The sequence below is a fragment of the Camelus bactrianus genome, chromosome 26 (assembly GCF_048773025.1).
Source record: "Camelus bactrianus isolate YW-2024 breed Bactrian camel chromosome 26, ASM4877302v1, whole genome shotgun sequence".
Taxonomy (NCBI): Eukaryota; Metazoa; Chordata; class Mammalia; order Artiodactyla; family Camelidae; genus Camelus; species Camelus bactrianus.
This window is the reverse complement of record NC_133564.1, coordinates 22,954,012-22,970,751: the sequence shown is the minus strand read 5'-3', so window position 1 is coordinate 22,970,751 and position 16,740 is coordinate 22,954,012. Positions and strand designations below refer to the sequence as shown.

The window sequence follows — 16,740 nt, the reverse complement described above, 5'->3', positions numbered from 1 at the left end:
TTCCATTAAATCTGCCTGTGGTTAGACCAGATGACTTCAGTCTCCCTCACTCCTTCGGAGCTTATTTTAATTAGTGTTTATGTAACCCCTTAAGTATATAATTATCTGTATGTATCTGCTCTACAGCCTTTAATTTGCTTTGACTCTTTTTTTGTTACATTGAAAGTTTTCTTCTTAGGATAGATACATGTCTTCCTCCTCCCCAAGCCTCAAAACTCCTGGCAAAATACTCTTTACATTGTGAAAACACACACAAACACACACCAGGATTTTGTCTGACAGTAAGAGGTTCAAGTCAATTAGCGAGTTTCAAGTCTTGGAGCTTTGGAAGTATCTCATAGGAATCAAAAGTAAATGATTCCTCCCAGATACAAGTCATCTCTTGGGTAGTATCTTGTCTTCCAATTACTTGTTTATGCAGTCAAATGGCCACATGTTCCTCTGAGAGCGCAAGTTAGAAGGAAATTCAACATCTAAACGAGCATTCGTGTGTAAAAGATTTTACTGTATCTAGAGGCTAAAGATAGTTTAAGCGTTTACCCTATTTCTATGTTATTTACCTATATTCTTATTCTTTTTTTTTCAGCCTTTTCACTCAGAACTCTCAGCAAAACTTTATTTTCCCAAGCCCATGTCTACAAGTATGTCTAGAATTCTTTTGTGTCCATCAGTTACCTTATTTATGAAAATCAGATAATTTACAGTCTGAACTTCTCTAATGGTTAAACTGGAAGAGAGATGATTTTACACTGCAAAAGATTCTTCCCTTTACAAAAGGGACCAAGCAAGGACCTCTCATCTCTTTGTGTAAATATTACTAAGCGCATCTGCAAGATGGAAAGAGTTCTGTGGAGAGGTGGTGGTGATGATAATACAATAACTGAAGGTACTTAATGCCACTCACCTGTACCCTGAAAAATGGTGGAGATGGCAAAGGTTATGTTAGGTGTGTTTTATCACAGTTGAAAAATGTATCATTGAGCATCTCCTGTGGGCCTGCCCTGGGCTAGATGCTGTGGCCTTGGCCCTGGTGAGACAGACTCGTCACTGCCCACATGTCCCAGTCTAGTGGGACAGTCCAGCCTACAGACCAAGTAATGCTTCACATGTGGCACGGTGCTGTGAAAGTTACGTAAGGTGTGTCACTGTAACTGGAAATCTGGCATTAGGAACTTAATTTACATAGAGGGGCTCAGAGAAAGGCTAACATCACGAGGTGACATTAACAATGAGATGGGTTAGGCCATTAAGTAGGTGGGGAAGGGCTTTGGCATCGAGGGATCAGCCTGGTGAAAGCCTGTGAAGGCAGAAATTACTCAGTGTGTCTGAGCAACTCCAGGAAGGCCTGTGCGGCTGAAGAAATTTGGGGGAGTAAAGCATGGGATGACAAGAGTTGGAGAGCAGTCAGCATCCACGTCATTCAGGTAAAGAAGGATCTGGATTTTACCTCAAGTAAAAGGAAAGCCACTGAGAAGTGTTTAGCAAGGAGCTGATCTTATTTATATTTTAAAAAGACCACTCTGACTGTAGCATAGAGGGTAGGTTGAAGGGGGAAGAGTAGAAGCAGAGAGAATACGTAAGGAACTATTTGAGCACTTTCCCCTACTGCATCTAAAAACATAATTTAATTAAAAAATGCAATGGAAATGACATTTTTCAGGGGTATCTTTTAGGTGGAACAAATGAGAAATACATCTATCAGTATTGGATTGCTTAGTTTTATGAATCTTATTTTTTTCTTTGACTTCTTTCTATGCCAGTACACTTAAATGTACTTTTCTTTGTATTCTTTCTGAATATATAGTGAATGGTTTTTGATCAGCGAGATAATTTATGATAAAGTTATTTGTAACCTGTCTAACATTACTCACATCAAATGTATTATTATTGCTCTTATTTAAACATCAAATGATAAAAATACTCTAAACAACATTGCGCTGGCTGAAAAGATGGTCCTAAATTATTGATTGTTGTCTTAGCATCAGAGGCATATATTGTCTTTCCCTCCATCTTATTTGGACCATCCAATTCTTCCTCGGCTAATGGACCCTGGAGTCCAAAGAGGAGGTTCCTGGAGAAGAAGCGCATCTCTGGAGTGGGCTGCATACTTCAAGAGGTGTCTGTTTCAACAGTAAAAAATTAAAACACTTGAATCACCAAAAACCAAGGACTGGCAGAAAACACGCACAGAATGAGAGCAGAGGTCCCATTATCAACAGTGACAATAAAGATACATGGATAAAATGTACCAAGACATTCTTGGCCAGTGATGATCTCAGCCTTCACTTCATGAAGCAGAAACCCTCTAAAGTCTAAGAAAATACTCCGTTAACTGTGCCTACTGCGTAACTCAAACCCCTCACGGGCTGATCAAACTAGAAAACAGGGCTTTGTGTCCCTACTCTCAGGGCGGTGACTTGAGAGGTAGCTAAGCACTGTCATCCTACCTACAAAGCCCCCACACTCTTGTGCATGTCACTCTCCATCTACTTACAACCGGCAGCTCTCAGAAAATAGCTGAGAAGGGTGTGGATGAAGGAAGGTGGATACTGGTTTAAGGATATTAACTGTTGATTACTTTCCATTATTGGTTATTACAAGATATTTAATATAGTTCCCTGAACTATACAGTAAATCATTGTTGCTTATCTATTTGATGCATAGTGGTGTGTATCTGTCAGTCCCAAATTCCTAATTTATTCCTCCACCCAGTTCTCCCCAGTAACCATAAGTTTGTTTTCTACGTCTGTGAGTCTGTTTCTGTTTTGTATATATTCATTTGTATTATTTTCAGATTCCACATATACGTGATATCATAAAACCTTTGTCTTTGACTGGTTTTGCTTTTGATATTGTTTCAGAGAAGAGCGTCTAAACTAGAATATTTGCAGCTCTATCACTCTTAGCTGTCTTTTGACTCCCAATGAGAATTGGTGGTAATTCAAGATCTACAGGCTCAAAATAGGCTAATTTAGTTATTGATGCTTATCTGACACCTGTGTTTTACTTTGAAGACCACGACTAACATGAGGGAAAGCAAGGGAGAATCGCCAGGTGGAGCAGATAAACTTGAGTGTTTCAAAAACAATCTCTGACTCTTCTGGCTGTTTTGGTAGTGATTTTAAACCACTTTTGTTTATGCTACTGTCAGGTCTCCCAGCCTGGAGCAGGAAGCTCCACCCAGACCTACTGGATCAGAAGTCTTGTTTCAACAGGCCCTCCAGGTGATTCTGATGGATGCTAACAAAACCACTGCCTTAGAGACTGGCTGAGTGAGAACCCTGGAATGCTGGTATTCCACTGCTGACTGTCACAGCGGTGGTTGATTCTGACTTTAAAGTATCTTCTGATTGAATGGCTTTCTATTAACTAAAATATTGGAAATATTTGGAAACTATTCTTCCAAATCTGACTGGTTCAAATGTCAAAAGAACTTCACAGAACAGATTAAATCATTACATTGTTCTTTAAACAAAGCACACAGAATGTCAACATAAGAAACATACAAAAGCCAAGTGTCCTGGTTGAGATTAAAGAGTGATGGTGGTGGACCTTGAACCTTACTTGTTGACTTCCCCAAACCCTAAATCCTGCCCCTTCTCCATCCTTACAGCAGACCTGAGGCATCTCTCTGGAGCTTCTGTAGGATACACTTTGAAAATCACCGGCTCTTAAGGTTAGTCACCTGGCCCTTAATTACATACTGCCTTCGCCTTGTATCAAAACTTCTCAGGTTCCATAACTTCCTAGAATCATTCAAAGAACTCAGGGAAACATTTTATTACATTTGTCAGTTTATTTAAAGGATACAGCTCAGGAACAGCCAGATAGAAGAGATTCACCGTGCGCAGTTTGAGGGGTGGGGGGAAGCGCGTGGAGCTCCCACGCCCTCTCTTGAGCGCACGGCCCTCGCTGCACTGTGATGCACCAACCACCTGGAAGCCCTCCGCACCCTGCCATGTGGGGGTCTTTATGGAGGTTCCATTATGTAGGATTAGGTCACTGAACTCAATCTCCAGCCCCCCGCCTCCTCTCTGGATATCCAGTCCCTCTTTCCTCTGAGACTGAAAGTTTAAACCCTCTAGTCACATAATTGGTTCCTCTGGCAACCAGCCCCCATCCTGATGCTATTCTAGAGATCCACCAAGAGTAGAATAAACTCAAGTATGGTTGAAAGGGGTTTGTTATGAACAACAGAAGACATCCATATCACCTCTATTACTCAGGAAATTCCAAGGGTTTTAGAAGATCTGTGTCAGGAACCATTGACAAAGACCAACGTGTAGTTCTTATTGTATCATTTTGTGTGATTTTATCATTGCTTTTTGTTTAATTTTTGCATGGCCTGAGTCCTTTCCTGAATGAGGCAGGAGAAATTATCATGAAGTACTAAATAATATAAAGAGATGCACGCAGAGCAGACATACAACCAAACCAATATAGCCTGCAAGCTAGCCAGGAAACAAAAGGCACAGGTTCTGTGTGCAGTATATTTCTTATCTTTTCTGTAGTTCTTCTATTTGTCCATGTCAATTACATGGAAGAAGGAATAGAACTAGAACACAGAAGACAGGGCCCAGCAAGGGGACAATGAGGGTCGGAGCTATTCATGTGGTTCTCAACTTTCTTTTTTTCACTCAAAGAGAACTATTATTTTGCTCCCATGGACCCTATATTTAAGAATATTTTATCTACTAGATTAACTTACTGAGTAATAAATTATTTCCCCTAATTGTAGTCATTGTAGATATTGATCATGCATTCTCAATGGGGGCAAAAATTGGTTCTTATGGAGTGGGTGAAAATATCTTACTCTTTATATATAAAGCACAGATATACAGATACACAAAAAGATATGTATAGTAACATAAAAACGTATGAAATATATCTATGGCATTAAAATTTCATTGGAGAGTGATCAGGAAGAAAAAGTATGTTTAAAAAGATTCCTTGGGGGATGATGAGTCAAAAAAAAAAAAAAAAAAGAAATGATGCATTCATATGAATGATTTCCAATCAGAAGATTTGATCTGTGTGAATTTACCAGTATTACAACACTCAGCTGGAATTTCTGTCAAAAGTAAATAAGTGTCATATCTCAGTTTGTGGGTAAATGTAATTGGTCATTCAACAGTGAGCACCTTGCCAGGCACTGTTCTGGATAATAGGAATACAAAAGGATAAAAGAGCCTTGCCTCCAAGGAGCTTACACTCTGGTCAAAAGGGATAGCACACAAATGAATAAAGGTATGTATAATATATCAAACAATGATAAGGCATTACAAGAAAAATAAAGAAGGGATACAGATTGACAGAGAGAAAGGGTGTGTGATTTTGTATCAAGTGACCAGTTAGAGAAGGTTCTCTTTGGTACAATGAAATTTAAGTTGAGCCCTGAGGCTTTGAGGCAGAAACTGCTGGGATAACAGGGGGAAGAAAGTTCCAGGGAGAAAGCAGATGTTCAAAGGACCTGAGGTAGAAGTGGGCTCAGCTTGTTGGAAGTAAAGAGGCCAAAGGAGCAGAAAGAGGATGAACAAAGGGAAGGAGTCAGAGATGGGATCAGATCCCAAGTAAGAGGGGAAGCTGGGGAGGGGGAACAAAATCACATCACTGAGTGAAATAGGAAGAATTTGAAGAGGTTGAATAGAGGAGCTCAGGATGTGATTCCCATCTTCAGAGGTTAGGCTAGCTACCTTGCAGAGAACAGACCTTAGCTTGGTGAATGTGGAAGAGAGGAAACCAATTAGAAGGCTACTGCAATAGTCCAAGCAAGAAATGGCAGAGACTGGACTAGCATATTCAAATTTGGGATATATTTTTACAAAATATTCTTGAGAAATCCAAAACAGCTCAATGTCCCCATGAGAAAAGTTTTCAAATTGGGAAATACAGTATTAGCCAAAAGTTCTAGGTCTTACTTGGGGGGAATCTTTAGTAATTCTTCAGGCTGGCAAAAAACAAATCCACAAATCTTGCTTTTTCTTTCATAGGAAAATTTTGTTTGTGGCTGGATTGAATTATTATTTGGACAAAGAGTAGTTCTTATTAAAAGACAAGCTTTGTATATTTTGTTACATGGATGTCCTTTATTTTGGAAGCTCTCAATATTTCCATAATTGAAAGTGGTCTAGGTTGGTGTAATCTGCTACATAGCTTTTGAAGTGCATTTGTATACCCAGGGCTCACAAAGTATGTGATGAGCATTAGTGAGTCTTCCCAGGCAAATTTTAAACTTACTTCTGGCATTGATCAACTGTTATGCTTAGTGTGGTGAAACTTTCTTCCAGATAAAACCCGAGTTTGGCTCTGAAGTCTGTTTTCCAATAGCTATTAATCAATTTTGCAAGCTGCCTCAAATTCTTTTTGGCAAAACACTGTCATAAATAAGTAAAAATACTCATTGGTTAGTCCGGAAGTGGGGAAGTACAAGCTAGTATACGTGCAAGGCAGCAGGGCTGGGACCTATTTCTGCACATGGGAAAGACTGATTCTTCTCTGTGGTTATGTGGGGCATATTTCTCATACATCACCCTCAGGCTAATACAAAGGGTCTACTATCAAAAGAAGGACATTTCATGAGATGTCACTGTCACTTCACTTTAGCCACGACTTGAGATCACTGGTTAAGGGTAACAAAGAATGTTTTCAGAATGGGCCTGTATCTCTTACAAAGAATAGGATTTATAGGGGACAAAAATTAACAACACTTTTAAAATAGAGACAAACAGGCTTCCTCCTTCGTGGAGTATAAATAAATTATATTGCTAAGTTATATATATATATATAGAGAGAGAGAGAGAGAGAGAGAGAGAGAGAGAGAGAGAGAATATATTTGTATTCTATATTAAAGGTTTTGTTTGCTCTGTGTGTGCATGCATTCAAAACATATTTTTAAGTATAAAAAAATAATTTGGCTTATCTTATACTTCATGTAAAGAGAAAAAAGAGCTGGCAGGCCTAAGAGTGAGAAAGGTCATAAAATATTTAATAAACTGTGGACCACAAGATCAAGATTGGGCTAAGATCAGACTCATGTTAAAAGCAGTGGAGCCAGCAAGCCACCAAAAGAAAGCCTGGTCTCTCCCGTCCTGATTGCCAGTGCACAGGCTGGAGGTCTGGGGGCCTAATTCTCCAGGGAAAGTTTAATTCACCTGAATGCCTACTGCAGAAGAGAGAAGACCATGAAACAAGGCCAGCGAAGCAGCTGCCGCTTGCACATCAAAAACTGAGGTGCAGGGTCGGGGGAGGGAAAAAGCTCAGTGGTAGAGTGCATGCTTAGCATGCACAAGGTCCTGGGTTCAATCCCCAATACCTCCATTTAAAAAAAAAAAGCATTGAGGGGGATAGCATTATGTTTATAATCTTTAGGGAAGCACATGAAGAAAAGGAAGGTCTGGAGGAAGAGGGATAGTCCACGGCTCTGGTAAAATCCTGCTATGGCCACAAAACCCACAAATCCCTAACCCCTAAGTGCTGTGTGAGAGTCTCTTCCACACCAACTATACAAATAAACCATCTGAGGAGTTTTAAGAAGAAGAACCCTAGAATCTATGTGGCATATAACTATATTATCCATGAATAAAGTATTTTAATTTAAAACAATCACTATGTTTCCCATCTACCTATCTATATTTTAACTGATATATATCAGCTATAAATATATACATATATGGTTTATATATATCAGTTATAATTTAAGAATTTCACAAAAATATGTTAATGAGCAATGAAACCACCTCATAGTTCGAACTGATTTTCGTCTTTAAAAAATATTATCTTCAAAAACTAAATAGAAGTTAAATCTTTTTTTAAAACAGCATGTGGGAGGTAGAAAGTAAAATAATTAAAAAATACCATTAAGGTGAAGGGAGGAAAAAGCAAGCCCTAATATTCATATTTTTATAGACCCCTGAGAGCTCAAGACTTTAACTTCTGGTGTTTCAGGAAGTCAGCTCTGCTCTGCACAGGCCAAGACTGGGAGCCCATTTACAGGATTTGAAAACTTTAATGGAAGTTCTAAAGTTTGCAGCTCTGGAGATTAAGAAGCACAGTAAAAGCACTGTTAAACTCAGCAAGGGCCTCCAAATCTTAGGGGGTCTTCTTTTTAACTCCTGCTCTTCAGAGTAACTTTCTGTAGTTGTTTATGTCCTTATATGGAAAAAGAATGTATTTTGCTGGGAAAAAAACAAAAATAATGAACTAGATTTATGGCTAATTTCTCTCAGTTGTCTTCCTCCACGAGACCTTAATCCAAGAATTTCAAAGAAATAATGGGGCCTAGAGACAGCAGAACTGCAAATACTCCATAGGAAACATTTCATTTTTATGTTGCATGTTTCAGCATTCTAAACTGCCTTCTTTCCACCAAGAACTGGGCAGTGAATTTCTTTCTGAGTAAGGAGGTGACTGAAGCAGTTTGGAGATCATGGTAATATTGTATCATAGTTATTTCCAGATTTGGTGACTGACCTTTAGTTACATAAGAGAGTGCCTTGTTTTTGGGAAATGCACACTCAAGTGGTTATAGTTAATGGGGCATCATGACTATGATTTACTCAAATGGCTCTGGGAAAAAAAAAACAGCAAAGAGGGAGAGAGGATGATAAATCAAATGTTGTAAGATGTTAATGACTGGATGAGGAAATTAGGAAGTTTTTTTGGTATTATTCTTGCAACTTTTCTGTAAGTTTCAAATGATTTCAAAATGAAAAGTAAAACAAAATTTTAAAGGGCACAGTTTGAAGAGCTTCCAAATGGCCAAATGTTGGACTATCTGAAGCTCAAAGAAACAACTGTAATTTTTACTCAATGAATAAATAAGAATCTCTGAGTCCACAATGATACTTAATAAAGGATGAAAGAAAGCAAGAAAGGGAAAGGGAGGAAGGATGGACGGAAGGAAGGAAGAAAGAAAAGGAGGAAAAGAAGTTCTTACCAGCACTGGAGGCTACTATTATGCCAACGTCTTAATCTGAAATTTTTTAGAAAAAAAAATGAGCCATTTACCATGTTGTTGCCACAAATAATCAATCAATGATCTATAATAAGGAAGAGAAGAGAGTTTTATTCAAGCCAAGCTGAGGGCTATAGCCTGGGAGACAGATTCAAGAAGCACTTTAACTGGGTTCCATCAGACTACCAAATGGGGGAGGTGTATATAGGCAAAAACTGCGAAGTTTCATCAGATGTTTGTCAAGAATCAGGACTGGAGCTGGCAAGAAGTAAAGGTGCTTGTTAAACAAGGGCTGGTTGGGACCCGAAATGGTTGCACAGTTTTAAGTTACAGCCTTGAGACCATAAGGTTGCAGCTGGCAGCTGCTAGCAGATATTATTTTGAAAATGGCTGGTGGTGTCCTTGAGTTTGATACAGTTCAGAAAATTCAAGTTCTCAGTGATACAGGAACATGTCTGAAACCACATCCATAGTGACCATCTGACTTCATTTTGGATGCCTGACCCACAGTTACTCCAATTTGATTTTTAAATGATCTTAAATATGTCATCACTGTCTTTCGAGAAGAATTATCACCATCACCACTTGCTGAGTGAAAGGAAGATTTTCTTCTCAGGAGAAAGCCAGCTCATACATGTTGGAGAAATGACAGACTGAAAAAAAAAATCACCATTTGACAACCGCCAAAGAAATAATCAGTTATGCAAGGATCATCAGCGCATGCTGGGAAATGTGTATGTGTGTGTGTAAACACATAGGTAGAAAGATAAAGATAGTAAAATGTTAATCATATTGTTATTGAGTCTATGACATGGGTGTGTAGACAATCTCTGTATCATTCCTTCAACTTCTTTGTATACCTGAAAACATACACACATTCAAAAGCTTCTCCAATACCAGGGCCCCTGCATGTTTGACCAGAGTTTAGAAACCAGGAGATAATCTATCCCATCAATTGTTAGAAAACTAGGCTGTTTTTATTACTTTGCCTACCCCCTCAACCAGAAAATACACCATGGAGGGATTTTCTGCTGGCTCCTGAATTTAACCAGAGAGCTTAACTCCTGAGAGCTGCATGATTTGCTTGGCCGGTGGGCAGAAGTGTTCACGAAATAAGAAAAAGTGGCATAGGAGGTTCTGTTCTCGAGTTCCCCCGGTGACGTGTACTCTTTGGCACAAAGCAGAGAACCAGGCAGATTGATATTCTTAAACCAGAAATTAAACATCCAGCTGCACTTAGGACTTAACATCTGAGAGCTGCCATTATTCAAGTACTAGGAGAATCCAATTCCTCCTTATTCTCTACTCTTATTAATACACACCTATCTCAAGAAAAGTCTGAGGAAATAGTTAACATTAGATTGTGCCTTGGATTCACGGATAAACATTCTGGTATTCTCTTCACCTCAGAACTATCTCCATGATGGTACAGAGCAAGGAGAAAACTCATCAATTCTAGCAAAACTTTAGTGTTGTTCCCAAACCAACAAATCCCATTAGCTCATCTCCAAAGAAAATGTCCACTGTTTCCAAAGCCATTCAATGAAAAGCTCTTACTTAAAGTAAATAAAATTATTTTTGCATAAACATAATAGAGGGATCTTTAATGTTCCAATTCTTGTTGCAAAATATATTTATCTTAATCATATCTAAATATGTGAATCATACCATGTCTAAACATGACAATGTGTATAAAAACAGATCTGACCTACAATGGCACTGCTTACGTGGCCACACAACCTACTGCTCCCTGGGGACCGGAGGTCCACTTCAGTGATAGTATTTAGCAAACTGAAACATATTGCTATTATATGCTAGAATTGGGCCATCCATCATGGGCCTGCCGCAAACTCTCAGATGGAATAAGCCAGCTCTGCAATCTTGTACAGCAAAACTCCCAAATGGTGTAGGAGGATAACATAGCCGAAAAACAGAATTGCCTTAAATTGTAACTTCCAGGGAGAGTTTGTTGGGGAAGCAGCATAAACAACTCTAAGGAAAACTTCCAAGGACCCTTGCTTTATACACATCAATCCTTAAAATAATGGGTTTGGAGGAGCGCTCGTTTTAGCATTCTGTAACTCTTTAGTTATGCCTTAAGGGAGTGGTGGTGTCTAACATGGGATGCACACTCCTATGGGTGTGCATGAGAGCGTTCACTGGAGAACTTCTATTTCTGTTTATTCATCTAAACACAAGATGGGAGGTAAATTTTACCAATATTTAATACACAGGGTGACACTGGAGGCAACCCTCCGGCTATGTGTAGGCTGCTGTTGGCTCGTGACCTACTGCACAACAAGAAAAACCCAAGGGGAGAGCGGGGTTTCACCACGCACGTGCTGACACAGGCCATCAGCATTCAGTCTATTTGGACAGAATGCTGTTTTGCCTGACCCAGTGAAGCTGGGTCACACATTACCAATTGAAGGGTTTGGGCATTCTGAAAAAGAGCCAATACTAAAACAAATGTAAAAATACTTCCTATACCCTGACCTAACTGAGCAGTGAATCCATAATTAGATGTCACTTTCAAGCCACTCAAATCTAAAGAACCTAAAGGTGGCAGAACTACTTCTCAAAGGCAATGATAAATAATAACTTTTATTATTTCACTAATCCACAGACAGAGCTGTCAAAGTTTGGGTTTTAACAGTTTTGAACTGTATGTGGTTCTCTGTACTGGGGCTAATTTCTATGTTGAAGGTACACAACCACAATAACTAATTATAAGGACCAAACAAGTCCGTTCCACCCAACAAGGTGATTTGTGCAACAGCATGCGCCCTGAAATTGTGGTTCTCACCAGCAAAGGCTGTAGGGACAACAGCTGCCTTGGTAACCCTCAGTCAGATTTCAGGTGCTTTTGTATTTGATTTTGGATAAGACACTGAAATCAATGCCATTTACCTTAAACCTCCCTCTCTTCCAGGAACACTTGGGAGAGAGGCACATTTCTCATTCTAACCATCAGTTCTCAGAAGTTTACACATAGAAGACAGACTGTAATAGAAACCAATGACAATGACCTGATGTTTGCTCCGTGTGTGCACTGCGGTGAGTCTGCTGCATGCATTGTCTATCTCATCACACAATGTTTCTCAAGAAGTTTTATGACTCTGACCACATCTTATCTTAAAACCACCATGACTTAATATCCTAATTCACATGAGCCAAATACACATGCAGGCTTTCTTTTCCCTGACAACTATCAACAAGCACAAGTTTTCTTTATGTAGATATTTCAGGCTTGTTTTCACTATTCCAGCTTTTAAGAGATCACTGAATCTGCTTTCAATTTCTTCCACGTGAAGCTTTTTAAAATTTAAAAATATGTGTATGAAAGACCTTCTCCCTAGTACCTCTGTCCTTCCAACTGAAGCCCAGCCCAGGGACCATGTGAGGCCTGGAGTCACTCTCAGTGTCCCCTGGGCCCTGCTGGGATTGCTCAGAAATGCAGCTCAAAACAAGTGGTAAATGTAGCCAGGCTACATTATGGCTCAGTAAGGACCCTAGAGATTCGTGGAGTATGTATCACCTTACTGCAAGGTTTCTTCTCTGGAAAGAGGGAAGGTTAAGTGTAACGACCATTCAGGAGAACTTAATGTGGGCCCTGTGGCTCGCTAAGTGCTAATATATTTGTTATTTCACACACTTGCAGGTTCCAGAGTTACAGGACCTCAGTTCAAATCCCATTACCTCACTTACGAGCTGGGTGACTTGGACCACGGTTTCCTCACCAAGAAGGGAAGGATAATAATAATACCTACTTCATAGGATTGCTAGGAGGATTGAATGAATGATTTTTTTTCCTAGATAAAGTGCTGAGAACATGCCAGTTACATCGTAAGCTGTCTAGGAAAAACACTCCTGTATTGTCCATTAAAATACTCAACTTCTGTACTTTTAGTTACGAGGACTGCCGCTACTGAGAACCAGGTTGTAGAAAGGTCCACCTCAACTAAATCTGAGCTTTAGTTCTTTTACCTCACCTTTGCCTGGAACAATAGTGTCATTAATCCATTATTGGTTTGAAATGTTATTTCTTTATTGGCTTATTAAGAGATATTATCCTGAACACTACAGGCTTGTGAAATAGTATTACTATAAATTATAATTCCTGCAGTAAACCTGTGTTAAATCAATTATTGGCAAAGAAAATCTCAGTCTCTGAGCATAATCTGCCTCCAAATAAAACATCTGTGCTTCTGACCAACCATCTCTAAATTAAAGGTTCCCATGAGCCCTTTCTTGAGTTTGATTAATTTGCCAGAGTGGCTCACAGAACTCACGGAAGCAGTTTACTTCCTAAACTACTAGTTTATTGTAAAAAAGATAGAACTCAGGAACAGCCAGATGGAAGAGCTGCAGAGGGCGAGGTGTGTGGGAAGGGGTGAAGCTTCCACGCCCTCTCTGGGTGGGTCATTCTCCTAGTGCCTCCTCTTGTTCACCAGTCTGGAAGCTGTCTGAACCCTGTCCTTTCTTGAGTTTTTATGGAGGCTTCATGGAGTAAGATGATTGATTAAATCATTGGTAGTCTGTGACTGATTCAAGCTCTAGCCCCCCTCCCCTCCCTGGAGGTTGGGGGTAGGTAGGGCTGAAACTTCCAACCTTTTCATTACTTGCTTGGTTCCCCTGCAGACAAGCAGCCATCCCTAGGGGCTTTCCAAATGTCACCTCCTTAACATGAACTCTGGGTGGCTGGAAGGGGTTTGTTATAACAAAAGATACTGTTCATGAAAAATTAATCAGTTGATCTAAGAAAGAGATGGCAACTTTTATTTGAGCTAAATTTGAGGATTGTAACCCAGGAAGAGCATCTCAGAAAGCTCTGAGAACTGTTCCACCAGTTAGAAATCAAGGCACAATTATATAAGGTTTTTGAGACAGAGGGCTATACATCAAATGCTATATTGTTGACATTTTACATAATCCAGATTTAAGTCACCCTGGTGGGTCATGTGACCCCCTACAAGATCAAGAAGGAATGTTATCTTTTAAGGAGCTGTTTTGTTGATGCTAGAAGAATGTTGCTCTTCAGAGTTAAGCAGGAATTCCTGCTGATGGGAGAGGTTTGGTGGATGCATAATCCAGATACACGATGCACAGTGCGGGGAGAGAGGAGGCCAAAGGGTAGAGGAGAATCTTTTTATGTCTAAAATCTTCTTGTCTTGCCATAAAATAGGAAATTTGTTTCACAATACCTTTATCACTCTTATCACTTAGGAAATTCCAAGGGTTTTAGGAACTCTGTGCCAGGGACAGAGACGGAAGACCAAATATGTATTTCGTATTATTAATCACAATATCACATAAGCACTCAACACATGTTGGTTATTTTAATCTAGATTCTCATAACAACCCTACGAGGTAGATATTATTACTCTCCTTTTACAACTGAGAAAATAAGTGCAGAGTAATGAAGCTGTCTTCTTGGGTCACGCAGCAAGTAAGTGATGATGTGTGTATCTGTACCTCAGCTAGCTGGTCTGACTCTGGCATTTAGGTTCTTCTCTCTCTACCACACAGCTCCAAGAGAGGAAATATACATGTTAGAAACAAGAACCAAACAGAACTTTATGAAACTGAGGGGGCCCTGCAGGGCTCTCTCAAGGAACAAAAGTCTTTCCGTGCTTCCTCATTTCTTGTTTGTAGGAAAAGACTTTAGTCTTCTAGATCTTCCCTGAGTTCCAAAGGGCAGATTTAGGCAGTTACTAATTAGGGAAGTGAGGGAATGCAGAAAAAGAGGAAAAGCAGCCAGGAAACAATAGTGCAGCAATAAGCCAGAGTCCTAGTTTCTCCTCAAGTGATAGACACAACAATCTGATACACATCTTTGAGTTGTTCTACAGGAACCATGGCCCCAACCCAGGTGGAGGATGGAAACTTCAGGCTGAGCACAAGATCCCTGGAACACTGCCCCGTTACCTCCCCACCAACCAATCAGAAGAAAGTCACACCCCCTGCAGCCCTCACCCCACATGCTGCCTTTAAAAACTCTTCCCTGAAAACCACTGGGGAGTTCAGTCTTTTGAGCACAAACTGCCCAGTCTCCTTGCTGGTTCTGCAGTAAACCTTTCTCTGCTCTAAACTCTGACATTTCAGTTTGTTTGGCCTCACTGGACATCGGGCACGTAGACTTGGATTTGACAACACAGTACAGAGAAGGCTATCTGTGTATTGTCTGACCTTCATTTCTATTTTGGTCAAAATATCTGGAAATCAGATTTGACCTAAATCCATTCCAGAATGCTGGGCAGTTAATTAGTCATGAGCGCTGGGCAGGCGGGAGGAAACACCTGGGCTCTGCCCATGACTCCACCCTGTGGCCTTCCATCTCAGGAAACCTGGGGTTAGCCCTATGGTTGGGACTTCCCCATACTGGGGCTCTGAGCCAATCTGGCTGAAACCAGTCTGCTGCAACTGGGCAGTAAGGCTCCTGAGAGAACCCTAAGACCACCACATGCTCATCATAATACAATTAGCATTGCGGCTTTGGCCTCTCTGTGGGCTTTTCTGTATACATTGTGGGAACGGACATGTGCAATAAGGAAAAGGTTATAAAACCCACACTTGCCACTCAAATGATGTCAACTATCAAGTTAGCTTAAGACAGCCCCTAGGCGATTGAATAAAAGGAAGAGAAATGGAGGAAACTGGGGCTGTCTCCCTCACTGGAAAAGCCCGCTTTCAGTTCTTGAAGGTGTACTTCTGCTTTGCTAATCTGTAACTGCATAACAGTTCCATCTCCCGCCTGAATTTTTTTCTTTTGGGCAAGACAAGAACAGAGACCCCCTCCACGGTAACAAGAATATAATGATTATCATAATGAATTGTGAGCTCTAAATTTTGAGAAGCTGCTTTATGAGACGTGGGAAAATCTAATGGTTTCTTCAGGAATATGTAATAGCTACGTATGGAATGTGGCTTTGGAGTTTCAGTTTTAATTGTAATATTGTTATTCTTGTTATTGTTTATATAGTAACCGATGTAAATATCTACCCAAGTTCTGAATTACTTACTGCCTGTCCCACAGCTTTTTTCTTTGTTTACTTCCACATATGCTTGTGTGACAAAGACCAGGAAAAAAACTAAGCTTTTTTTTTTTTTAAAGAATTGAGATGGTTTACTTCTATAAGCAAAGAATCCCTTGAAATTGAGAGAGCTAGCAAGTAACAACAATGTAGCATACTTTTCTTTTTTCCATGCTGTAGATAACCAGAATATTTCAGGCACCACATCTAATCTCTTACATAAGTCTTATGCAAGAGATGTGAGCCAGTTTTTTCCTGAAACAGTGCCAGAGCTAATTCAGATATTGGAGGGCCTTTGCTTCCTAATATTCCTGGTAAGCATGGCATACACTTGCTTACTTAGTTCACTCAGGTTATTTTTAAATCACTTGAGTAAACACACATACACAAACACATACACACACATTTATGAACATCCTTGCCAACACAGTGAAAGCTCATATTGCATTTGTTCAAGTATGCTTAGTCTGGGCAAGGAAGGGGAAAGAGAGAAAGATTTGGGATGATTAATGCTACTTCTTTAATGTTTCATAGAAACATATACAGTAACAGAAGACATTTTGGAAACAAACTATTAATATTTAATCAGGCCTTTGGCAGGACATAACTCCAGCATTGAAGGCTAACAGCCCTGTTAAATGACTCAAGAATTTGAGTTTTCTTATTTTAAGAGTGGGGAGAGTTAGGCAACTAAAGTTGAGTGACTCTGTCCAAGGACAAAGAGAAAATCAGAAACAGAGATAGATTAGGTCT

The 16,740-nt window shown here is 39.9% G+C and overlaps 1 long non-coding RNA gene across 1 annotated transcript in view; it reads right to left on the bottom strand.

The window, feature by feature from the left end:
• Window positions 1–205: 205 nt before the first annotated feature.
• LOC123616382 (uncharacterized) overlaps window positions 206–16,740 on the bottom strand; it is a 166,446-nt gene continuing 149,911 nt past the window's right edge. The window contains exon 8 of the long non-coding RNA XR_012502485.1: window positions 206–2,120. This is a non-coding gene — a long non-coding RNA (uncharacterized LOC123616382). The remainder of the gene's footprint in view (window positions 2,121–16,740) is intronic.